Source organism: Gymnoscopelus braueri (genome assembly GCF_963280865.1).
Source record: "Gymnoscopelus braueri genome assembly, chromosome: 17".
In the NCBI taxonomy this organism is placed as follows: Eukaryota; Metazoa; Chordata; class Actinopteri; order Myctophiformes; family Myctophidae; genus Gymnoscopelus; species Gymnoscopelus braueri.
This window is the reverse complement of record NC_137617.1, coordinates 16,360,888-16,387,055: the sequence shown is the minus strand read 5'-3', so window position 1 is coordinate 16,387,055 and position 26,168 is coordinate 16,360,888. Positions and strand designations below refer to the sequence as shown.

The window sequence follows — 26,168 nt, the reverse complement described above, 5'->3', positions numbered from 1 at the left end:
TAGAGTTAAATAGCTGCTGAAACAGTAAAAATTGTATTTATTATTAGGAAAATGCTAAAACGTTCTGATGTATGAGTAACACATGGGAATCATTGTTTTGTAAAATATAACAAAGAGAAAAAAAATTAAAAGTAACATAGTAGCCTGTAATATAAGATTGAGTCAATGTTATGTAGGAATAAAACGATTAGGTCATAGCTAAAATATACTATATGTTTAGATTCTGTAGGAAAGTTTTTTCCAAGTGTTTTTATAAACTAAGAACAGATTGAGATGGAGAAAGTTGGAGACACTGATGCGTGGGAGGAATTCGGAGATGCTGATCCAGAGGGGAGACCATGGTGGAGTGGACGTGTTATAGCAGCAAGGAGGAGTCGGTGAGATGTCAAAAGGAGCACGCCAAAGATATGCTAGGACAGCTGCTCTACCCAAATGATTCTCCGATCTGCACTGCACTGCATCTCCACTGCTTCTACTGAGATCTACCGTTTCAATCCGACATCATCTACACAGCTCTGTGTCATCGTATCAGCATGGAGGGGGTGCCAGGAGGGTCAACTTCTGAACCCAGCTCTGCAAACGTCCACGACGAGGTCCGTTTTGACAGCTCAGCGCAACAACACAGGATGGCAGAATGACGGAGGTTTATAGAGCCACAGACATCAAGCAGACAGCTAGATGTTTCAGAATTCAGTTCTACTGGCCTTTGAGATTCAACAAAATTTCATCTGCAGAATGAAGGTTACTACACACGGGTGGATAATCCCATATGTTCTTTGTCTACGTCCAGCGCTGAAAATAGCTGTGGGGGCATACCCAAAAAGGCAGTGATTTCAAGGAAGTGGCTTGTTGAAAGTCTTTTTCGTGGCTTTAGTTTTTCTACAATGAGGAACAGCTTTTGTTTTAATGACTGATCATTCTACAGGTGCAAACATGGACATTCAAAGAAGGAGACCTACCAGAAACATTGCGTTGTTAGTATAAGCGAAAAAAGAAAGAACAGAGATCATATCTGTGCGCGTGAACACTAAGAACATTTCATGTTAAAGTATGTTATATGATGTGTTTTGACTAATAACCCTATGAAGATTGCTTTTCATTTCCATTTGTCTACAGAGAAATAAGCGTTGATTTGTTGAGTTCCATAACCCACAAGAGGGGTCGTTATTATGCTAACCAATACACAAGAGAATCTGTTGTCTAAAAAAGATTTTGGAGATCACCTTCAAGTAAGGAGTGAGATAAGTCTCTGGATATCCCTTTTTATGGAGGATTATTGATCATCCTCCAAGAGGGGAAGTTGTATGGTATATCCAGGACTTAAAGCATCTATTAAACATGGTTTAGGAAGTCTAAATGAATACTATCATTTAGTATGAGAATTTGCAAATGAATATGTGACTTTTTGGAGTCAAGGAGGATGAGACAGCAGAATGACAAACCTATTTCAAGAATGACAGAGTAACAGCTGAGTGCCAGGTGATGAGTAGGGGGTGGGCTTGGCTGGAATTAGCTGACCACCAGCTGATGACAACAACAACAGTGTGGTGGGTCACAGAAAGTAACGGAGAGGGGGGTCTTGGAGCAGAGTCACAAGAAACAGCTGACACAACCAGTTGCTATGATTAGACCTGTTCAAAGTAGCATCTCTTTTTGTCTAAATCATCTATTTCATACAAGGTTGAATACATATATTTGTGGTCTTATATTGAAGCTAATAACATGTTAAACAAGGATTTCATAATATGAGCTTGTGTAAAAGTGCAGTTTAATAGATAAATGTTCTGTGTTTAAACCAAGACAGATTGTGTGACTGAGAAAAGGGCTGGTCAAGAAGCCTGCTGTTTTTAGAAGCTTGTTTGTGAGTGGACAAGAAAGAGGACAGAGAGGAGGTTCTATGTGAAATGTCTGGCTGTATATATTGTGATGTTGTTGTGATTTAAGTACACTCTGTGATTGGCAATGCAGATGTCAACGTCTATGGAAATAAATACATTTCTGTGGACAAACCCTCTTTCAAACTGGATCCTTGTTCTTCTTGCACTTAGGGAATAGTTAGGGAATAGTGTTTTTTCCTGTCTGATCATGGCCAATTTACGACATAAGCCAGTAAGCCAATAACTCACATAATAATATGTTTTTGCAAGTAAGAGCGCCAAAATAGTGTCCTGAAGTCGGCAGCTTGTTTTTAGCAACCCTAGCCTGACTCCAGCCCCTGAATCACTAGCCATGCCCATTCATGGCGTCTGAGTGTCAAAGGTCCCGGGGGGCACTGAACCGGGTTGTAGCCCCGGGCACAACAAAAGGTTAATCCGGCCCTGATCCTGTCCTTACGAAACACAGATAACTATTATGCATTGGTGATTTCCTAAACTCATCTATTCTGATCTTGATCAATTTGCTATAGCTTTATCCTTTAGAATGGCACTCTATGTGGTTGTGACCAAAGCTGCTGTCTATTGTCCATTGTCCGAATCTCTTCTTCCCCGGTGGCTTTCTTTGTAAGAAAAGGCGTTTTTTTTTTTTTTTTAATTTTTATCCCGTGATTTTTGTCACCCATTTTTTTCACCCGGTGCCAATTTCCTAAGTGATCCTGGGCGCTACACCAGCCCTACACCAGCGCTACACCAGTCCCCCACAGCCAGGGAGGCCAGGGCCGAGCTCATGCTTCCTTCAATACATGAGAGCCAACTGACCTTCTTGTCACCTGACAGGGGAGAGTTTCCCCGGTAGGACGTAGCGCGTGGAAGGAACACGTTATTCCAACCAGTTCCCTTCCCCTCCATCAGGCGCCCCGGCTGTCATGGGGGAGGCGGTATAGCGACCAGGATTACTACATGTTTTTGTGAGGGTATTAACTACCGTAGGAGACACGGGGAGAACATGCAAACTCCACACAGAGTAGGCCCTTTCGCCAACCCCACCTAGGGTATGGGCGCTGATGACACGGAGGAGAAGACACGCCCCCAGCGCCCACAGCGTCCCCGGCGGGAATCGAAACCAGGACCTTCTAGCTGTGAGGCGACAGCGCTACCGACTGCGCCACCGTGCCCCCTGAAAAGGCGCTATTATTGTTGTTTTTGTTACCCTCTACAGTTTGTCCAAAAAGTATCTCAGCTGAACCACAAAGATGTGAATAGGAGATCAGAAACCCTGTGAGTCTGACATAATATCCTACTGTATATTGAGATATCCTTTATTCAAAGTGCAGTATTGTCATGATCACTGCAGATGCCTGAAAGGCTTAGAAAATAAGTATAATCAACAAAATAACCAAATAAAAGCATTCTAAGCGGACTAACCACATTGGCAGCAGAGGTGGGTCGGAAATACCTTTCATGTTCTATCCAGTCACAGTTTATATCTGTACACACGCACGCACTCGCGCACGCACACGCACAGGCACAGGCACACACACACACACACACACACACACACACACACACACACACACACACACACACATACAGTCAGACATACATAGATTTAATGCATTTATAGTTATATGTTCATCATGCTTGTTTTTTTATTTCAGGTGTTTTCATAAAGCAGAATACTGCCTACTGTATGTTGTTGTCTTTTGTTTTTTGTCTTTTTAGTTAGCATAACTACTTATTGACTGGATGCATCCAATCCAATCCAATCCACTTTATTTGTATAGCACATTTCACAACCAGGGTTTACAAAGTGCTGTACAGAAAATCATGCAAAATACACTGTTAAAACAAGCTAAAACACAGAAAACACCAGCAAAAAAAATACACAGAAAAACATACTACATAGACCATAGAAAACTCTCAAGCGGGGTTAAAATGCCAAGGTGTGTCTTAAGCCGAGATTTAAAAGTCTCAATGGTGGGGGCCCTTTTAACATGGGGGGGAGCGCATTCCATAGTGTGGGGGCTATGGCAGCAAAGGCTCGGTCGCCTCTGGTCTTTAAGTTGGTCCTTACTGTGACCTCGAGATTTAGCTGGCCAGCAGATCGCAGTGACCTTGGGGGGGTATAGACCTTTATGAGGTCAGAGAGGTACTGTGGTGCCAAGCCATTCAGGGATTTAAAAACAAACAATTCACGAGTACAGACCACGCCTTCAAACCAAACATTGTTTAACATTCTTTATTTAGAAAAGAAGGAGATGGACCTGTCAGGAAAGGAATTGTTATGCATGGCTTAGGAGATGGAGGGAAGGAAGGGAAGGGAAGGAGGGTGGGAAGGAAGGGAGGCTTTAGGGGTGGGGATGTAGGAGTGGAGATGGAGGAGATGATGTGTAGACAGGGAGGTGATGAGGAAGGGGGTGAGGATGAGGGAGTGAAGACAAGGGGTACGATTTATCTGGTGAGGAGGGTAAGTGAAGGATGTAAGGTGTGAGGATGGTGAGAGGATGGCTAGGGTGAGGTGAGCTGGAGGGAGTGAGAACAGAGGAAGGGGAGGTGGGGATGAAGGGGCATGTGGAGCCTGGATAAGGGGCGCAAATGGGAGTGTGGGACGGAGGGCGTCGTAGCCCTGGGGAGGGATGAAGGACGGGGCCCAGTGGGGGCGCGGCCCTGGGGGAGGGAAGGGCGAAGCCCTGGTGGGGGAGGAAGGGCGTAGCCCTGGTGGGGGAGGAAGGGCGTAGCCCTGGTGGGGGAGGAAGGGCGTATCCCTGATGAGGGGTGGAAGGGCGCGCGAAGCCCTGAGGGGGGAGGCATAACCATGTGGCTCCAGGGGGGGTGGAGACCTGAGTATTTGGCTTAGGGTCTGAGGAGATAGGCGTCCGTCTTGGCAGTAATCTGTGGACGCACCATCACTCGAGACCCCGTCTGGAACCTGAAGACTAGGACAGATCGGAGAGTACAGAAGAAAGGGTAGGGAGGGAGGGGTGCGAAGAACAATGCACGAATGGCAGGCGGACCTGGCAGGTTTAAATACCCTCACTTATTGGTAGAAGGGGTGGAGTTCAGGGTGGAGAGCGATTAGTTACCATGGCATCGGTGCCACTGTGAGTGGCAAGGGTGGAGCTATGATCGGTTACCGTGGCGGATAAGTCGAGGGAGGAGTTGGCTCGGTTACCATGGTGATCGATCAAGCTTGTAACCTAGAGAGTGAGCTATGAATGGAAATAGATCATGGGAGTAGAGTGAGGGGCAAGGTTAGTACTGTAACAATCTCATTGTTTGAAGGCGTAGTCTTCCTCCTGAACATACATTGTACCAACTCCATTTCACGAGTACAGACCACGCCTTCAAACCAAACATTGTTTAACATTCTTTATTTAGAAAAGAAGGAGATGGACCTGTCAGGAAAGGAATTGGTTATGCATGGCTTAGGAGATGGAGGGAAGGAAGGGAAGGGAAGGAGGGTGGGAAGGAAGGGAGGCTTTAGGGGTGGGGATGTAGGAGTGGAGATGGAGGAGATGATGTGTAGACAGGGAGGTGATGAGGAAGGGGGTGAGGATGAGGGAGTGAAGACAAGGGGTACGATTTATCTGGTGAGGAGGGTAAGTGAAGGATGTAAGGTGTGAGGATGGTGAGAGGATGGCTAGGGTGAGGTGAGCTGGAGGGAGTGAGAACAGAGGAAGGGGAGGTGGGGATGAAGGGGCATGTGGAGCCTGGATAAGGGGCGCAAATGGGAGTGTGGGACGGAGGGCGTCGTAGCCCTGGGGAGGGATGAAGGACGGGGCCCAGTGGGGGCGCGGCCCTGGGGGAGGGAAGGGCGAAGCCCTGGTGGGGAAGGAAGGGCGTAGCCCTGGTGGGGGAGGAAGGGCGTAGCCCTGGTGGGGGAGGAAGGGCGTAGCCCTGATGAGGGGTGGAAGGGCGCGCGAAGCCCTGAGGGGGGAGGCATAACCATGTGGCTCCAGGGGGGGTGGAGACCTGAGTATTTGGCTTAGGGTCTGAGGAGATAGGCGTCCGTCTTGGCAGTAATCTGTGGACGCACCATCACTCGAGACCCCAAAAGAGAAAGCCTAATTAGTAATTAATTAGAACATTTACTGGACCATGGATATGTGGTCGTTCCTAAGGTCTTGGACATTGGTTCTAAAATACGTGTGTTTGCTTGAGAAGTCCAACGCCGTAGGAGTTGGACGGTGTGGTCGGTGGTGCCTCTTCAGGATGCAGTAGAAGCAGCACCGATTCGGAATTAATGGCCGGAGAAGTTACCTACGGGGTATCCGGCTTTGGTAGGAGTGAAAGGGACGAAGGGCGTAGCCCTGGGGAGGGAGGAAGGGCGAAGCCCTGATGAGGTTGAGGAACCGGTGTGGTCGGTGGTGCCTCTTCAGGATGCAGTAGAAGCAGCACCGATTCGGAATGATGGCCGGAGAAGTTACCTACGGGGTATCCGGCTTTGGTAGGAGTGAGAGGGACGAAGGGCGTAGCCCTGGGGAGGGAGGAAGGGCGAAGCCCTGATGAGGTTGAGGAACCGGTGACGGGTAGCGATGGAACGGGTGTCTGTGTTGAACGGTTCAGTAGGAAGGGCGTGGGAGGAGCGCCTGGTATGGCAGTGAAGGACCAAGGGTTCGTAAGGGCTGAGATAGGAGTTTGTTTAAACAGATAGATGGGAGTCGTTTGCTGTTTTGTTGTATGCTACGTTTTAGCACTAGACATAGGGTGAGGTGCTCCGGTCAGAAGTTAGGTTGTTGCTTGGTTGCTTGGTTGGAAGACTTGCGAAGTATGTCGATGCATCCAGCGAGGATATCGGAACGTATTACTGGATGGTAGGGTGAGGAGCACCTGATGGGGAGTTTGTTATGGGGTTGATAGGTAGGTGTGTTTTATGGTCATGGCGTTGACCAGGGATAAGTGACGGGGAAGAGCGTGATGAGGTATGAGGACAGAACGGTAGGTTGAAGGTGGAATTGTTGTTGACGATCCGGGCAATCCTTCTGCTGGATACTGTGGTAGGACTGAGAAGGGTGATATTTGTTGGAGATTAGGTTGGCTGTCTGAGTGTATAGAACAGAGCGGCTGGTCAATATAGGAGCCCAAAAGAAGCCGCGACAATGGTCTGGTGGATTCGAACGGTACGTGTAATCGAATGGCTTCAACTGGGTAGTCGATTCTTGATCTTTGCATCCTCTTCAGCTGACTCCTCTGTGGATGGATGAATGAACAGAGGGTGAAGGGATGGAGGGAGGCGCTCTGTGCCGAGGGAGGGAGGAACGAGCGGAGGAAGGGAGGGATGGAGGGAGGCACGCAGTGCCGATTCAATGGAGGGAGGCACGCAGTGCCGATCCGGGGGAGGAAGGAACGGGAGGAGGAAGGGATGGAGGGAGGAACGAGCGGAGGAAGGGAGGGAGGCATGCAATGCCGATCCGAGGCAGAGAGGAAGGGGAGGTGGAAGGGAGGGATGGAGGAACGAGCGGAGGGATGGAGGGAGGCACGCTGTGCCGATCCGAGGCAGAGAGGAAGGGGAGGTGGAAGGGAGGGATGGAGGAACGAGCGGAGGGATGGAGGGAGGCATGCTGTGCCGATCCAAGGGAGGGAGGCACGCTGTGCCGATCCGAGGGAGGGAGGTGAATGATGGATGGAGGGGAGGGATGGATGGATGGATGGAGGCTGCATGGGACCAGCTGGATGTTGACTTGATGTAGGCCAACGTGTGCTCTGAAGTTGAACTGCGGTTGCAGGGACAGACATCTGATGGGGATTTGGTGCAGGCGGTCTCTGGCAGCCGTAGTGGTGTTACTGCTGTGGCAGTGCCGAGTTGTGCTGGATTGGCGCAGATGCTCTTGGGGCAGCCATGATGGACGTCGCTACTGCGTGACGATCCTGGGGCTGTGGAAGGTCCCGTCGTTGCCGGGTAGGGGTGGAAGCCATGTGATGATGACTGCTGTGGCTGCTGTGCTGGGTAGAAGGGCAGCTAGAGCTCGAGGCCAAGAGCGTACGGTGGCATCTGTACAGCGGCTGCAGAGAGAAAAAAGGGGGGGGGGGGGGTGACACACAAGGGTGGGGTGGGAGGGAAGAAAAGAGGAGGTTGCTCCGAATGCCCATGACCGTTTGGGGGGCATCTGAGTGGGGGGTGAAGGTGCTAGCCGGCCCGGTGCAAAACACCGGCTGACTAGCGGCCTCGGGGATGGAAGCAGGGGAGAGACAGGGTTAGAGGGAGGTTGGATGATTGTGCAAGGGGTGGGATGACAGTGAAGCCTGCGACAACGGGGATGAAAACCTTTGCCAGGAGGTTTGGTAAGATGGGGGAGGGATGGGGTAAAGGGGGATAAAAGGAGGGAGGGAGCAGGCACGGGGGTGAGGGGAATGCATGGAGTAGTGAAAAACGGCCTGGTCTGCTGGACCGAGGCGGTTAATAGGTATAGCGGATTGGCAATGGCTAAATGTGAGTAGCAAAGTGGCTGTGACTACAAGCCGAGTGGTAGAGTAGTATAGCATGAATGCTAGCATGAGAATGGGAGGGAGGGAGGATGGGAGGGCTGCACGATTATGGCCAGAATGATGATCAACAGTTGTCGAGGACAATATTGAGATCATGATTATTCATTCATTTTAGTGACAATAGTTTTATTGGTCTGTCACGAAACATAACACAACTTTCACGTAAATTCCTCGCACATTCCTGCTCATGTAAAAAAAATTAAGCTCAGTGTGTCATACGTTTAAATGTCAATAATCAGAAATGTTAATGTAATTGTGGGAAGTTAATCGTGATTACGATTCAAATTCGATTAATTGTGCAGCCCTAGGAGAAAGTAGGATTAAATGTAGGGATGAATGAGGGGCTGAATGAATGGAGGATAGAAGGATGGGTGAAAGGATGAGTTAATGATGGGGAAATGGTGGGGAGACCAGATGGAGAGGGATGTATGATGGGAGGATAGATAGAAGGATTGGTGGAAGGAATGCATGAATGTATCCACCTGTTTCCGCAGGAATTTACTGGAGCAAAAATCCTGTGTGGGAAACATCCTGCGGGGGGACCGGAAGTAGGAAATAGCGTCTCAGTGTGTTTACATTTGCCAGCAGAACGTAGCTCGTTCGCAGCTGGCGAACGGGCCTTTTGCATGTAGTTGAAGCGCAAGGGGGCGGGGGGGCGGTGCATGGGGAGAGAGTCAGCGCACTGAAGTCAAGGCACACTACAGACTACTGTGTTGTTGACAGACAACGGATGCACGCTTATTATGAGAAACAACACAAATAAAACATGGCAAAACAGTTGCGTGCATTAGTGCAAGATGAGGGTAAAGGAAACATTCAGTCTAAATGTCCAGTAATTCGCACGCGAAAAGGAAACATTAATGTCCAGTTTGCTAATCCACAACTACTGTGCCAGATAATCACCAAGAGAGTTAAAAAAGAAAAAACGTTTCAGTCATTCAGTCCGACTTCACTGTAGCCTATAGTAGCCTTTTCATAAATTATATTTGTATTAGGCTGTCCTAAGAGTTTATAATATTTAGAGAAATGTAAGGTTTCAAATACAAAAGTATTGGTAGTAGTTGCTGGACATTTAGACTGAATGTTTCATTTATCCTCATCTTGCGCTAATGCACGCAACTGTTTTGCCAGGTTTTATTTGTGTTGTTTCTCATAAGCGTGCATCCGTTGTCCGTCAACAACACAGTAGTCTGTGCCTTGACTTCAGTGCGCTGACTCTCTCCCCCCCCGCCCCCCGCCCCCTTGCGCTTCAACTACATGCAAAAGGCCCGTTCGCAGTACAGCTACGTTCTGCTGGCAAATGTAAACACACTGAGCCGCTATTTCCTACTTCCGGTCCCCCCGCAGGATGTTTCCCACACAGGATTTTTGCTCCAGTAAATTCCCGCGGAAACAGGTGGATAGCAGATTGCTTTGTATCATAGCCACAATAAATCAGCTTGTTATTGTATTCAATCCTTCCAACATCGTACGAATAAATGGTCGTGTATGAATGTTTGTCGATGGCAAACAAATTATTCATTCAAGCTGAATAGGTTCTTAAATGAGGGTGGACCTACTGAGGTACTGAGGTACTACAAGAGTAGTGGAATAAGTGTAAACATGTTTTACTGTTATGATTAATAGTAACATGTCGTGATTATCTTTGTATAAACTTGATTAGCACAAATTATTGGAGCAATGCTTGTTGCCGTTATGCTGTTATAGTAACATCAAACTGACTTTTGATGCAAGTATTTCGTAGCAAATCTATTGTAAGTAGTGAGAGATGTCAGGCTAAATAGAAGGATGTTTAAGTGATGGAAAAAAGAGGGGCTGGAAGGGTAGATGGAAGTGGGGTGGGGAGGAATGGATGGATGAATGGATAAATGGATAAAGTGGGGGGGGTGAAACAATAAAATAGATTAGAAGGGGTGATCAGGCATGATCAGACAGCATAGTGAAACAAAGCAACACACAGGGCAGTATGAAGTGTTAAATATGAATTGCGTGGGTAGGCTACTAAGCCTGCAGGAGGGGAAACGTTTGGTATTGTCAGGATGTTGGAGTAGACTTAACTTTTGTGTGTTGTTGCGTTGGTGGAGCGGGGAAATCATTTGGCGCGGGCTCGGCGCAGGGCAGCTCTGAACCCGAGTGTGACGTCACCGAAGCGCAGCGAGGGTCCTGTGGAGTGAGCCGGTTTTGAAGAGGTGAAGCGTCAGGGAGAGAAAATGAATTCTCCGGTCGCGGTGGTGTCTGTATCCCGCAACGTTGGTGGGTGGCGTTGTGAAGTACAACCGGGAAGTGCCGTGACTCGCGGCCCGCGAGACGGCATGGACCGGGTCGCTGACGAATCGTGGAAACGGGTGATAGTGGGGATTGGGTGGGAATGTGGACGGTTGAAACAATATTAAAAGTTGTATTAAGGAAGCAGTTTGGATATTTGGATCCGCTGAAGTCGATCAGGATTCGTTCTCATTTCCAAATGCAACGTTGGTGGGTGGCGCAATGCACACGGATAGCATCGCTGGAGTACGGAAACGCCGTGGGTGGCGTCTGTCTGATGTTGCACCGAAGGAGGAAGAATGCTGATGTGGTCCACGGTACGTGATGAATAATTACTTTATGATCGATCGGCGATTTGGCGGAGAAATACGTTAGGAAGCGGCTTGTTGTGTGCGACTGAGCGTCGCAGATGGCTTGAGGGAGTTATGTTCCTCGTCATGCGAAGAACAATGCACGAATGGCAGGCGGACCTGGCAGGTTTAAATACCCTCACTTATTGGTAGAAGGGGTGGAGTTCAGGGTGGCATCGGTGCCACTGTGAGTGGCAAGGGTGGAGCTATGATCGGTTACCGTGGCGGATAAGTCGAGGGAGGAGTTGGCTCGGTTACCATGGTGATCGATCAAGCTTGTAACCTAGAGAGTGAGCTATGAATGGAAATAGATCATGGGAGTAGAGTGAGGGGCAAGGTTAGTACTGTAACAATCTCATTGTTTGAAGGCGTAGTCTTCCTCCTGAACATACATTGTACCAACTCCATTAAAAATTCAATTCTGAAGCGAACAGGTAGCCAGTGGAGTGAGGCCAGCACGGGCGTAATGTGCTCACGCCTACTGGTTCCTGTCAGGAGGCGTGCCGCAGAATTTTGGACTAACTGCAGGCGTGCCAAGGAGGCTTGATTTAGCCCGACATACAGCTCGTTACAGTAGTCCAGACGTGTGGAAATAAAGGCGTGAATGACGCGCTCAAAATCATTGAAAGACAGAACTGACTTAATTCGGGCAAGCAGTCTCAGATGATAGAAGCTGGAGCTGACCACAGCATTTACCTGTTTGTCTAATTTGAGCACATTGTCAAATTTGACTCCAAGGTTGGAGACAACAGGTTTCACATAAGACTGTAGGGGGCCCAGATTGGTGGGTATAATGCCAGGACCACTAGGCCCAAACACTATGACCTCTGTCTTTTTTTCATTGACACTTAGAAAGTTAAAAGCCATCCAGGTTTTAACATCATTGAGACAATCTAGAAGTGGTGTCAGGGAGCTATTACTTTCCTTCTTTAAGGGCATGTAGATTTGAGAATCATCTGCATAGAGATGGTATGAGATGCCATGCTTCTTAAAAATTTGTCCCAGGGGGAGAAGATAAAGGGAGAACAGTATAGGCCCAAGGATCGAGCCCTGGGGGACTCCGGAAGACAAGGGCGTGGAGGATGACACAAAATCTCCAAATTTAACTGAGAAACATCTCTCAGATAGATAAGACCTAAACCAGTCTAGGGCAGTGTCTGTGACACCAACACACTGCTCCAAACGGGAGATTAGAGTCTTGTGATCCAGGGTGTCAAAAGCAGAGGTCAAGTCAAGGAGTAGCAAAATAGCAGAGTTACCTTTGTCAGTGGTCAATAGTACATCATTGAATACCCTCAACAACGCTGACTCGGTACTGTGGAATGCTTTAAATCCAGATTGGAAGACATCAAAAATATTATGTTCCTGCAAGAAAGACTGTAATTGAAATAAAACAGTTTTCTCAAGGATTTTAGAAATGAAAGGAAGCTTTGAAATAGGTCTGTAGTTTGCCAAGACAGAGGTATCGAGACTGGGTTTTTTGATTAGTGGTGTCACAACTGCTGTTTTGAAATATATTGGTACAACACCTGAGGCCAGACTGCTATTTATGATGTTGTGGACACTAGGCCCAATGGACTCCCAAACCTCCTTAAAGAGGTGAGTGGGGATAGCATCTGTGGATGCATCCTTTGACTGAATACATTAGTTTTTCTTATTTCTCTCACACACAATGTATTTCATATATTGTTGTCTGTATCTTTCTTTTGTGTGAGTGTGCAAATGGATGGATCCTGGGCTGGCCAGGTTTGACAGGAAGTGCATCTTTCATGTTCATCGGTCACATGATACGTTTTCCTCTTAGTAAACCTTGAACATCAGACTAAACCTTTCATTTGAGGTAGCTCTCTGTCAAAACACAATGACTGGACAATTGTTTATTCTGCTTCTTCTTACAACAGTGTGTAAGTACATCTTCTATTTTAATATTCCTTAATATCCATATTTAGATGATAATAGTTAACTTCCTCACTCCACTGCATTTTATGTGTATTCATAAAAAGCTGGAAGAAATAATGTCTAACAAGTCTAGTTGACACTAGACGATTTCATAGTTGTATTATTTTCTGTTTTGTGTTATTTGCTTTACCTGGTAATATATATTTTTTTAATTAACTGGTCATTCTGTGTGTGTTCTCTCTTTTTTGTCTTTGCTGTGTCTGGGAACTACCATTGCCCTCTGTTCTTCAGCCATGGCTCAGGTTCCTCAGCAGATCTCTTTGAGATTTGTAAAAGTCAATGAAACCACCACTTTACGATGTGCAGGAAATACATTAGATTTTCTTTACTGGTTTAAGCAAAGTCTGGGACATACGCGCCAACAAATATCTTCGTCAAACTATGGCAAAACAGAACTACGGGGACAGTTTAACAACTCACGTTTCATCGTGAAGACAAGCACTGCTGACGTCAATCTAACCATCAGAAATATCAACAAAGACGATGAAGCAACATACTTCTGTGTTGTATCAACAAGATATTTGACGAATTATGAAGAAGGCACATATTTGGTTGTAAACGGTACAGTCTCTATATCTTCTATGCCTTCTTACATCTTTACCACTTATAAATTGCTATTGCATACATTCTTCAGGCCTATTGTATCTTGTCTGCCAAAGGTAAATTCTGTATTCTATTCTATTCACAGACTATGATCATGAGAGGTCCATCCACCAGTCTTTGGTTCCAGTGTCCGGGCCGGTTCCACTCGGAAACCTGGTGAACCTCCAGTGCTGGGTTCTCTCTAAGAGTAGAGATGATGGTGCCCAGTGTACTGGAGGACACAATGTGTTCTGGTTCCGAAATGAGTCCCATCCTGGCATGGTTTCAGTTCCCTGGAACAGGAGTAGTGGATGTGTAACTGAAGCTGGTTCAGACCCTCAGAGATGTGTCTACAGTCTCTACAAGGACAGTGTCCTCTCCTCTGATGCTGGAATGTACTACTGTGCTGTGGCTGCATGTGGGGAGATACTCTTTGGCAAAGGAGCTAAGCTGGAGATAAGTAGGATATGTTGTCTTTTTTTTTCAACACAAAAAACATGAAATAAAATTTGATGTACCGTATAGTATATAGATGTGATCACATAAGGTTCTCTTCCTTTTAATGCACACAGTGCACAGATGTATTGTATAACTCAATTAAGGCAGCCATGTGATAAACCTTCTGTCTACCTACACATTTCACTGTGATATGTGCTCATTATTTTAATTTGTTATGTTTAAACATACAATAAATACTTCTATTTATTTTACAATCAAGTGAAGGAAATTAAATAACATGCAATAAACAGAGCCTAAAAACAAAAACAAAACATGATACAAACAAATTATAGTATCTGCTTTTAAATCCTTAACTGTTATAAACAGATTTAAATGTGCTTTTGGAATTCTGTAGTACCAGCTGGTGCAGTTGGATCTTTGTGACAATTAGTGTTAATAAAAACACACAAAAAGACTAGTGGCTGTCAAGTTTAAAGATTACAATAACAATGTGTACTGTAAATGATTACATAGTTACTGCATTTATATGGATAGGGTGACATTTTGAATTGTATTTGTTTGTTTCTTCTGAAGCAGTAGACAGACTCTGTTGCCTATAAAATCAGCTAGTGGCATTTTTGTAATTTTGTTTTTAATTGTGATGGTAAAATGTTATATTGATTTGTTTTTACATTAACGTTTACTCAAATTGAAAAAGCAAACATTATGATTGTCCGCAATTGAATTCAAATGTTATTATAATGTTTTATATGGTATGATATTATATTCTATTCATATAGTATAGTTGTTATAACATAAGGTGTAAGGACATATTTTATTTTGTCTCTGATTCCAGGTCAGAAGTTGGATCCACTTGTCATTATAGTGGTTGTACAGGGGTCACTGTTGGTGTGCTGTGTTATTCTTCTTTGCACCAGAAAACTAGGTAAAATAGGTTCATTACATAATTATAATGCTTCATCATATGTTTATTATATGTGTTTCATAACTGTTGATTCACGCTAAATTATTACATTTTTTCTATCATTAATTAATTTTTTGGATCCATTGAGAAAAAAAAAACTCTTTGGGATATATGTATATAAATTATTCTTGTCCGCCTCCCCAGCTTTGGAAATTGCTCTATTCTCCATACTATGAAGAATTTTGTTCGTGCACTATACAAGCTTGTTTCCTTTTAAGTCTGGCTTTAAAGATAATAAAAATGTATTGCAGCTAAACCTAACTTTTCTTTTAGATCAAGAACCGTCTTTTCATGCCAGGTTGAGCAACAAATCGCACAGTTAAAATGATCTGTCTAACCAGGTCCTTAGGAAGTTTTTCTCAACTGGCTTTGCACTGGGACCGAACATTTTGTATTGATCACGACATGAACTATTATATGACGTGACTCAATATTCCTATGATAAAGTTGCACATTTTTGGGTCCTGACTCACAGGTCTGGAACCTCTGCCTTAGAAAACGCTATAAGTTTACTTGATTTCAATTCCATGCTTTTATATTGTAGGAAGACTGAACACTTCATCTCATCGTGAACATGACCAGACAGCTGTTAATCAGTCAAGTGATCAGGTAATTATTTTCCATGCAACAAAATATTGTGACCATGTTTGATAAGACTTTAACTGATATCACATCATTTATGGACCAAAAATGAATAATCATTCTACGTCCACATGTCTTTATTGGTATCACTGTCTAATGGCTTCATACAGGTGGATCTATTAAAGTAATACCAATTGAGAGATATTTAACTTCTCACATTCTTGAAAGATGCATTGAAAATAAGAATATCAGAATGGTACATTTGTGTTCATTCAGCAGAATGATTTGCATGTCTCAGATGACTAGTGCTAGTCCATAGCCGGACACACACACACACACACACACACACGCACACACACGCGCACACACACACACACACACACACACACACACACACACACACACACACACACACACACACACACACACACACACACACACACACACACACACACACACACACACACTGGTCCAAGTCCAGCTCGTCAGTGAGTGTACTGAACCAATAACTGTTTTCAGGACACTGTTCTATAGCTTCCCCCTGCTGACAGTTAGGGTGGGTTAAATGCAGAGGACAAATCCTGGGTGTGTGCAAATGTATTTGACCAATGAAACATTCCCCGGTCCGTCTCATTTGTCAGAACACAGGTCCAGACCCCACCTATCAGAGTCTCCAACCAGCTACTATGGGTCACGATACATATGATGTCATGACGCCATCATCTACTGCACAACCTCATAAGTATGACCTCATAATCACCATTTTATTGATTGTTGTGTTTGTTGAATGACGCCTCTGAGTCTCTTTCTGCTCCTACTGTCCTACTGCTTGTGCTCTCGTCTCCTTCCAGGAAGAGACAGCAGCGTGGAGGTCCACACACCACAGGTCCAGACTCCACCTATCAGAGTCTCCAAATAGCCACTATGAATCAGGATACATATGGTGTCATGACACCATCTATAGTACAACCTCATAAGTATGAACTCATAAGCACCACTTCATTGATTGGTTGTTGTGTTGGTTGTGTGATGCTCCTATTGTTACTTACTGGTCGTGCTCACGTCTCCTTTCAGGAAGAGACAGCAGCGTGGAGGTCGTTAGTGGGAGGAGCTTCACCTGGTTGGCTGCTCTGGAGAGTCTATGTAGTCTGTTTCTGTCTCTCTGTGCTCCCACATGAGCTCCTAGCTTTGTTTGATTTATCCTTAAACTGGTCTTTATTTTCCACTCACATGCACTTCCCTACATACTAGGTTACAGGTTGTCTTTATTGTTACAGGTATGTAAAAGTAAAATAGATTTTTCTTCCGCTCAGATGTGACATTATAGCTACATCAATACTGATTTGTATTGATTTTGTTACATTTTCTTTACTTATTGTTGTAAATAGTTTGATTAATAAACAGTTTTCTTTTGACTGACAACCTTTTGTGTGCTGCTATTTTTGTTTGAAGTTCATCAGAGCTTGTTTGGTTGGCTGGCTTACTGGTTGAATTTGGGTAACTCGAAAGAGCTATAGATTTGTAGGTTTTGTCAGTTCAAAACGGGCCACTCCTGCAAACTTTAGATGCCACTCTTAGCCAGTCAGGATGGAATATGAATATGAATATCTATAAAGATCATGTGTACCGATTTGCGTGATATTTGGATAAAATCTGAAGGAGTAATAATTACAAAATAGTTTCACATAAGTCGGCCTCCTGGTGGCGCTATGGTGGCATATGTAAAAAAAATGCTGTGCAGACGTTTTTCCTTACCCACTAGGGAGTGTGCATACAAAGTTTTATGCAGATCAGTGCAGTTACAGGTAAAAACGTGAATCGGCCTGTTATAGCGTGGCCATGAGGCTGAGAAGATTGTATAGGTTGCTATATTCATGCTATATACTATATTGCTATTCCATTATTGTGTTATTCGTTCTGGTTTTGTTCAGTTTTTTTTTTTTAACTACATTTTTATCCCGCGATTTTTGTAACCCATTTTTTTCACCCGGTGCCAATTTCCTAAGTGATCCTGGGCACTACACCAGCCCTACACCAGTATTACACCTGTCACCCCACAGTAGGGAGGCCAGGGCCGAGCTCATGCTTCCTTCAGGCATGAGAGCCAACTGACCTTCTTGTCACCTGACAGGGGGGAGTTTCCCTGGTTGGACGTAGCGCGTGGAAGGAACACGTTATTCCAACCAGTTCCCTTCCCCTCCATCAGGCGCCCCGGCTGTCATGGGGGAGGCGGTATAGTGACCAGGATTACTACATGTTTTTGTGAGGGTATTAACTACCCTAGGAGACACGGGGAGAACATGCAAACTCCACACAGAGTAGGCCCTTTCGCCAACCCCACCTAGGGTATGGGCGCTGATGACGCGGAGGAGAAGACACGCCCCCAGTGCCCACAGCGCCCCCGGCGGGAATCGAACCCAGGACCTTCTAGCTGTGAGGCGACAGCGCTACCGACTGCGCCACCGTGCCCCTCTGGTTTTGTTCAGTTTTAAAACAAATTTAGGAGTTACACACACAACCATGTAAATGCAAGATAGTCTGTACGCACACACACACTCTACGGTGTGGGTGCACACTTCCGTTTGTGCATGAACATACAGTTTGAATAAGCACGCACATACGGACTCATTCGTGCAAAACATTTAATCAACAGCATGTATGCATGCACATACACATGCACACACATTCATACATACTATATGCACACACACGCACGCACGCACGCACACACGCACGCGCACACACACACACACACACACACACACACACACACACACACACACACGCACACACACGCACACACACACACACACACACACACACACACACACACACACACACACACACACTCTCACACGCACGAACTCACGCACTGGCAAACCACAAGACAGGGGAAGCTGAGCATCGTTCAGACTCAAAGGTGTGAATTTACGGGGGCCAATAGCTAATGAAAATGTGCTTGTGTGGCGCAGGGGTAAAGTACCTGTCGACACCCACAGAGTCTAGGCCTAGTGGTTAAAATCCACCGCAGTGCATCTGGTTTGGCCTATAGTGTCTATCTATACGATCACAATTGGCCTGTGTTAGGGGGAGGGAAGCTGGGCGGGGAGGGTGATATTTGTCACTGCATGTACTACTATGGGCTGGGGCGGTGCCTGTCAAGTGGGGGGTGCTGAAGTATAGGATGGAGAAATCTGTGGGGAGCAATTATTTGACATAACGACTAAATTGGGTGAAAAAGGGAATAGGCTGCTCTACATAAATACAAAATCACGTATGTACATTTTGTACTTATTGTTACCCTCTTGTGAGTGATCAACTACTTAAGTAATTATACTTTTATGAATACTGTACTATACTCTCACAGCCCACTTCAAATAAGGAACTAAGAGTAACATTTTTATAAAAAATTTGATTGTGTCTTTTCCTGTCCTGCCCTGGAAACCAAACCTAAAGCTGTCAGCTATAACCACCCCTGACTAACATTTGCTTGTTCTGGGCCTCTCAAAATGCAACAGTCACTGCCGTCTGTCAAAGGCAGTGACATGGCCAACCACCGCCTCTGAGAGCTGCTATCTGACTTTTCTTTTTGTTTGCGAGGCATTGACATGGAGACTATACTACATATTGTAGCTCTCCAGCAAGAAAACAAAAGAACACACATAGGCCTACTAAGTGAACATACTGCCTACATAGGGTCACACATGACCTTCCTTCAAGCATGATGCCTGAGGAAGGTCATGTGTGACCGTAACGTTGCCTTAATAAATCAGCCTACATGTACCTTGCAAGTGGCAGTGTGCAGGTTCTGTGCAAGATCTTTTATATATTTTTTATCTCTCTCTCCCCATTTCCTGTCAGCCTACTATCCTATCAAAAATAAAGGCATTAAAAAAAAGCTGCTCAATAGCAGGTTGACACCCACTGTGGACACCCAGCAATTCGCTTATTGGCATTACACAATGTGAGAATGCTGTTTATAGATTGCAGTTCAGCATTAAACACCATAGTGCCCTCCAGACTCACCACCAAGCTCAAGTAGCTGACTCCTCCCCAGCCCATGAAGCCTGTCTTTCGGAGTGACGGCAGGTGGTGAGGATGGGCTCCAACACCTCTGCCCCTTGACCCGCAAAACACAGGAGCCCCCCAAGACAGGGCTACGTTGTGAATCCACTCCTCTTCCCCCTGTACACCCACGTCTGTGTGGCCATGCACAGCTCAAAACATGGTCAGGTCACTGATGACACAGCAGTGATAGGCCTGATCACGGACGATGAGACAGCCTACAGTAGTGAGGTCAAGAATCTGACACAATGGCAGAACAACCTGTCTCAATGTTGATAAGACCACAGAGTTGATCATGAGAGCACACCCCCAGCTACATCAGGGGGACAGTGACTTCAAGTTATTCGGTGTCCACTTCACTGAGAAAGGGATTTGCACACCGGTCATGGAAGGAAGAAGACACAGCAACAACTCTTTCACCTCAAACGACTGAAGCAGTTTGGCATGGTGCCAATGTGGTACCTTCTACAGAGGAACCCCTGAGAGCATCCTGACAGGTTGTATGACTGCCTGGTATAGAAACTCTACTGCCCTCAACCGCAAAGCATTTCAGAGGGTCATGTGGACAGCCCAGTACATCGGTGGATGTGAGCTTCTCTCCATCCAGGACATACTGTATACCACAGACCATGTGTTTGCAAAGCTTGTAGGCTTATGAAAGACAATAGCCATGCCAACCAGATGTTTCAGATGCTGCCAATGGACAAGTGGCTTGGCTGCCACAAGGCAGGCAATAAGGTTTTTGAATGAGCACACCAGGAAGAGCAATCCATCCCATCTGCCTGTCTACCTGTGTGTAGGTGCACACATACAGTAGCTTCCCTCACATATACCCACCTTTAAACATATACTGCATGCACACTGGCACATGACACTTTGCATATCAAGCCTGAACACACAGGCATATGCACACTGTGTAAATCATGTACATACACATATGTGCATATAAATAGATATTTATATACACAAACTGCACAGTGCGCACATACTATACATACAGATATTTAGGAACCATGCACACAAACACTGTTATAGTATGTGTGGCTGGGTGAAGCCCTGAATGTGCCCTCCTGCATCCATTGTGGGTGTGGATTGTTTTAGCTCCCTCTATCCCTCTCTCCTATTGGTCTAGGAATTGAACACCTGTTGCCAATTAACCCAAGCCCCCAGAACCGGTAGAACAGTGAAGCTGCAGTCACCTGGTGGTCAAATCTGGGATTGCACAATTACTTCCACATTTAAAACACTATACTGCGCATGCTTCTGACGTTGAAACCCTATAATGCACCTGCTCGGTGCTCAAGTCTTCCGCATTTGACGTAAGGTAAATAAAAAGAAGGTACGGTCATCTAGGTCATTTTCTTTATCTAGCAATTCCAGGCGGTAGATTCGTCGCACTGGGAGGCAAACTGCAGCCGTGGAATACATTGATGTCAATGAGGGCCAGGTGGTCCAGCTTAGAACAAACACTATTTCTGAACGACTGTGACCTTTGTGAAATACTCAGCCCAAGAAAATAAAAGACGACATTTCACACATAGTTTTATGCTGTGTTGCTTTTCGTTTAGTTTATTGAACTATCTAAAGAGCACAAAGTAAGTTAAGACAAATATATTCATGACATGCATGTGATGTTGGGTTATAGGTCAAAATGTGAAGGGGCCAGGTATGGCGCCATCATGAGGTCAATTTCAAAGATTTGAGGTGGAGTGTTTATTTGGCCTACTGCGCATGCAAGGTTTGATGCCAACCTTGGCATCAAAGGTTTGTGAGATTAACCATGCACAGATACACAGAAGGACAGACAGACTGATAAACAAGGTTGAAAACATAATCTACACCCCCGGCCTTCCGTCCTGGTGTAGATAAAGACAGAGAGAGATATCCAATGAACAGAGATAGAGAGAGGAAGAAAGTAATAACTGGTAATCACATGCCATACTACTTTTTAATGGCTGTACTGTAGGTAGAATTGAACTGCTTACATTGCTATATTTGCTATATTTCTCCTGAAAGAGATTTGCGCTCTACTGAGTAGACCACATTTTCTGTAAATACACACATATTCTGTACAGTGCACCCTAATGTTATTATTTATAAAAGTGGACCACTGAAGTGCTTACAATGTAATTAAGGGATTGGAACAGAAGCAGATAGTGTGTGTTTGTTGAGTAGGATAGTAAGATTAGATAGGATTAGATAGTCCGTCTGAACCAGGCCAAAAGCACACAATTAACACAGGGAAATAATGTTAGACACAATGTAGTGTTTATGATAACTTACATATAACTTTCTGGATACACCCTTCTGTTTGTGCATGAACGTATGAATACACACACAACAGTACACACACTTTTCTTCACAGCCCATTTAAACAAGAGGATGTATGCATGCACAAACACACTCATGCATACTTGCACGCACACACCACACACGCACGTACGCGTGCGTGCACACACACACACACACACACACACAAACACACACACACACACACACACACACACACACACACACACACACACACACACACACACACACACACACACACACACACACACACACACACACAGACGAGACAAACCACAAGACACAGGGGATGCTGAGCATGGTTCACACGCAAAGGAGTGAATTTATTTATATTATTTATTTATTACACTGCCTTGTTCTCAAGCACTGGCTTTGCCAGGAGTGAGAGGCAGGCTAAAGCAGAAGTTTTAACTAATTTCATTTAATAGTAGCCCTCCTATTGAAAAACGTACTATAAATATCCATAAAATATTTTAAAGAGTAAAAATATAATACAAATAAACATAGTCTCAATTTAACCTGTATACTTACAGTATCGTTACCTCTTGTGAGTGATATACTGTACCTAAATACAATACTTTTAAGAGAACTGTATTGTCCTTGCAAAATGTCACAGCCCACTTCAACAGTTTGAATCGTTTAAAAATTGGGTATTTTCCTGTCCTGCCATGGAAACAATAGCTGTGAGCCCCTAACTAAAAATAGCCCATTCTAGGCCTCTCAAAATGCACCCAAGCTACACATCCTGCTCACACCAACATTCACAGAAAACAGTCTTGTGGTCTGTCAAAGGCAGTGAGATGGCCGACCACCACCTCTGTGAGCTGCTATGTGGCTTTTCTTTTTGTTTGCAAGGTATTGACGTGGAAACAAAGCACACACATAGGGAAGTCAAATGTTTAGCATATAAGATGCTTTAATGTCTTATGCTTGAATAAAAGGTTTTTTATTTTATTAGACCGGTGCCACTGGCCTACTTGGGAACCATGCAAGTCGGGAATAATAAGTTGGGAATGCATTCTCACCCTAAGGTGAGGTGTACCCATTGTCAGAGCATCTGTTGTACCTGTCTGTCCGTCTGGGTCCCCTTTATGCCCATATATGGAGATCTCTGTATCAGTCTGTCTTGCTCCCTTGAATGAAAAGCTTTGAAGACTATATGCAGGGATATAGAAATACATATATCAGTATATCAGTATATAGGCTAAATAATGGAACAACATATTGAATTGAATCATATTTCTGTAACACATTTCTGTAACTGAAAATTACTGTATAATTAATGACATTATATACAACATTTGGTACTCTTGTTGTTCACAATATAATGCACCCTTTCTACATTTTGTCAAGGCATAGGAAGAGACAAAAGAGAGTCACTCGAGCAGTTACACCTCTCTTGGTTCCTGGCTTCAAATGAATTGAATCTCTAGTTTGAAGTGGTGATTTCTGCCTGTGCACAATATGGTGGGTTTTTACTGTTGAACTGATGTTCTGGCATGTCTCTCACGTCTCTCTCTCTCTCTCTCTCTCTCTCTCTCTCTCTCTCTCTCTCTCTCTCTCTCTCTCTCTCTCTCTCTCTCTCTCTCTCTCTCTCTCTCTTTCTCTCTCTCTCTCTCCCTCTCTCTTATAAGTGGAACACTACTCAGTGTAAACAAACAGAGACAACACATCTGAGTATGGCTTATTGTATACCTGTAGGGACAGTTTTGTTCATATTTCAGTAATTTGTTGTTTCAGTTCACAGTACCCCAACATAACAGGAAAAGCTTGTTTTCCACCAAAAAGTTTAACTCTCCAACAGTGTAAGAGAATACAATAATGTATAATCATGACAGTAATAATGCATGAAGGCAAGTTTAGCACATTTTAACAACAAGGCAATTCAAAGTGCTTTAGACGAAACATGAAAAGTATAAATGTAAAATTAAAATATAAACACACTTGAATACAATTAAAAAAAAATAGCTATTAAAGCATTAAGATATAATTGAGTATCTAAATAGCTAAATATAACACAACTTTTTCTTTTTTGGATAGGGTTCAAGTGGTTAATATAGTTTGGGACAGGGTCTAAACACCACAGTGCAGCTTACTGTGATTACACATACACACATACAACTGTATTCATTCAGGGTCAAAATATGGAAGTTACAAATTACATAAATAATGAAGAACGTTCACATGTGAGGGTCACCTCCCCTTTTCTGTCATTCTCTCTCCCTATCACTTCCTATGATCACATGGTCATACAGTTCAAACATGCATGCACGCACGCACGCACTCACTCACGCACGCACGCACCACGCACACACGCACCCTCCTTTTTTCATCATATATTTGAGTATCATTTTCAGGTCCATAATTACTCAACACGTAGCTCAAATAACCTCAAACCCCCAAAGGCCCGTACGTCTCAAACTCAGTTTAATATAGGCTTCAGAGGGTCTAAAATATGGAATTCTCTGCCATTACATCTATGGGAGTTGTCTTCTCACCAATTCAAGAAGGTTCTGAAATCGCTTCTCTTAACCACCAAATACTTTCCATATGGTCTGCCTAATGAACCTGGGTCCATTAAATTTTTTCCCTAGAGGTTTACATTTTGTGCCTTTTTTTGTTGCGATATGTTTCTTTTCTTAAATATTGTCCATAATATTTTTTGTTGTTTAGTTTTTTTCATCTGTATGACATGTCTATTAATGTTTTATTTGTAACATATATGTATATTCCACATTGCACGCACGCACGCACTTATTAGAACCAGCGGTTAACATGGTTAACATGGAGTTTGAAGTTCAACGTACTTTATGTTTCTGTCTGTTCTTCATTGCTAAAATTATTGCCTTTTAATTGTATACATCCTTTGGGGTGGATCATTTATGAGCATTTTTTTTTTCTCCCCTCTCCTGCACAATTATCTTAAATTTTATATAGTTTTGTTTCGGCCTGGCGGAGAATGGCTTCCAAAGTTTGCAGGAGTGCTCCGTTTTGAACAAAATGCATGAACACAGCGTGCAATTTCTGTGAAATTTTGCACGCACATTCCCACTAGGCCGAGGAAGAAATGCCACTTGAAAATTTTCAAATCAGCCTCATGGTGGCGCTATAACAGGCCGATTCGTGTTTTTACCTTTAACTGCACTGATCTGTGTAAAACTTTGCATGTGCACTCCCTAGAGGCCAAGGAAAAACCTTTGCCCGGCATTTTTCACATCTGCCTTTTATAGCGCCACCAGGAGGCCAACTTATGTAAAACACATTTTTGGTTATTACTCCCTCAGATTTTATCTAAATTTCACGCAAATCAGTACACATGATCTCTATAGTCATGTGATCAAGACAAATCTGTATGATCTTTTATATATCCTGATTGGCTAAGATTGACATTTGGAGTTTGCAGGAGTGGCCCGTTTTGAACAAAATGCCGCAAATCATGGACGAAGCGTCCAATTGCGGTGAAACTTTGCACGGAATGCACGCACATTCGCACTACGTTGAGGAACAAATGGCACCCTTTCAACACAGCCCTATTATAGCGCCACCAGGTGGCCAAGTTTTGCACAAAAAAAATTATATTACTCCTACAAATGTTGTTCAAACATCACGCAAATCGGTACATATTATCTACACTAACCTACCTGACCTGTGTTCTGAGGAGCACTTTTTCTAGTTATATGTATTTTTATTTAGGCAAATATCAAATCAAATCAAAGGGATACTGGGCTAGCCAAGCTAGACAGGAAGTTCACCTCTCATGTTCAAGACAGTCACATCACATGATGCATTTTCCACTTAGTAAACGTTGATCCTCAGACTAAACCTTTCATTTGAAGCAGCTTTCTGTCAAAACAATGACTGGAAAACTGTTTGTTCTGCTTCTTCTTACAACAGTGTGTAAGTACATCTATTATTTTACTATACTATAAGACCTGTATTTAAATAATAATATTTAACTTTATAACACCTTTGTACACCTTATACATTGCAGTTTAGGTATATTATGAAATTATTAAAATTTCTATCAAGAAATGTTTTGACACCAGAAAGGTGTATTATTTGTTTGTTGTATGATTATGTATTTTTTTGGTCTCGGCTTTACCCGGTAATAATATATATATATCTTTTTTTTTATTAGTATTATTATTATTATTCAAAGTGGTCATTCTATATTTTCTCCCCTTTTTTGTCTTTTCTGTCTTGGGACTGCCATTGTCCTCTGCTCTTCAGCCATGATTCGGGTTACCCAGCAGATACCTTTGAAATTTG

The 26,168-nt window shown here is 44.1% G+C and overlaps 1 protein-coding gene and 1 long non-coding RNA gene across 3 annotated transcripts in view; both read left to right on the top strand.

The window, feature by feature from the left end:
* LOC308104245 (uncharacterized protein) overlaps nt 1-26,168 on the top strand; it is a 46,893-nt gene that overhangs the window by 17,639 nt on the left and 3,086 nt on the right. The gene's annotated exons all lie outside the window — the stretch shown is intronic.
* On the top strand, nt 15,484-16,727 carry LOC308104499. Of its 2 annotated transcripts, XR_013934829.1 has the most exons (4): nt 15,484-15,551; nt 16,166-16,266; nt 16,376-16,501; nt 16,599-16,727. It is a non-coding gene; the product is annotated as an uncharacterized lncRNA (long non-coding RNA). The 2 variants fall into 2 exon arrangements; XR_013934830.1 differs by lacking the exon at nt 15,484-15,551 and having other exon boundaries at nt 16,156-16,266.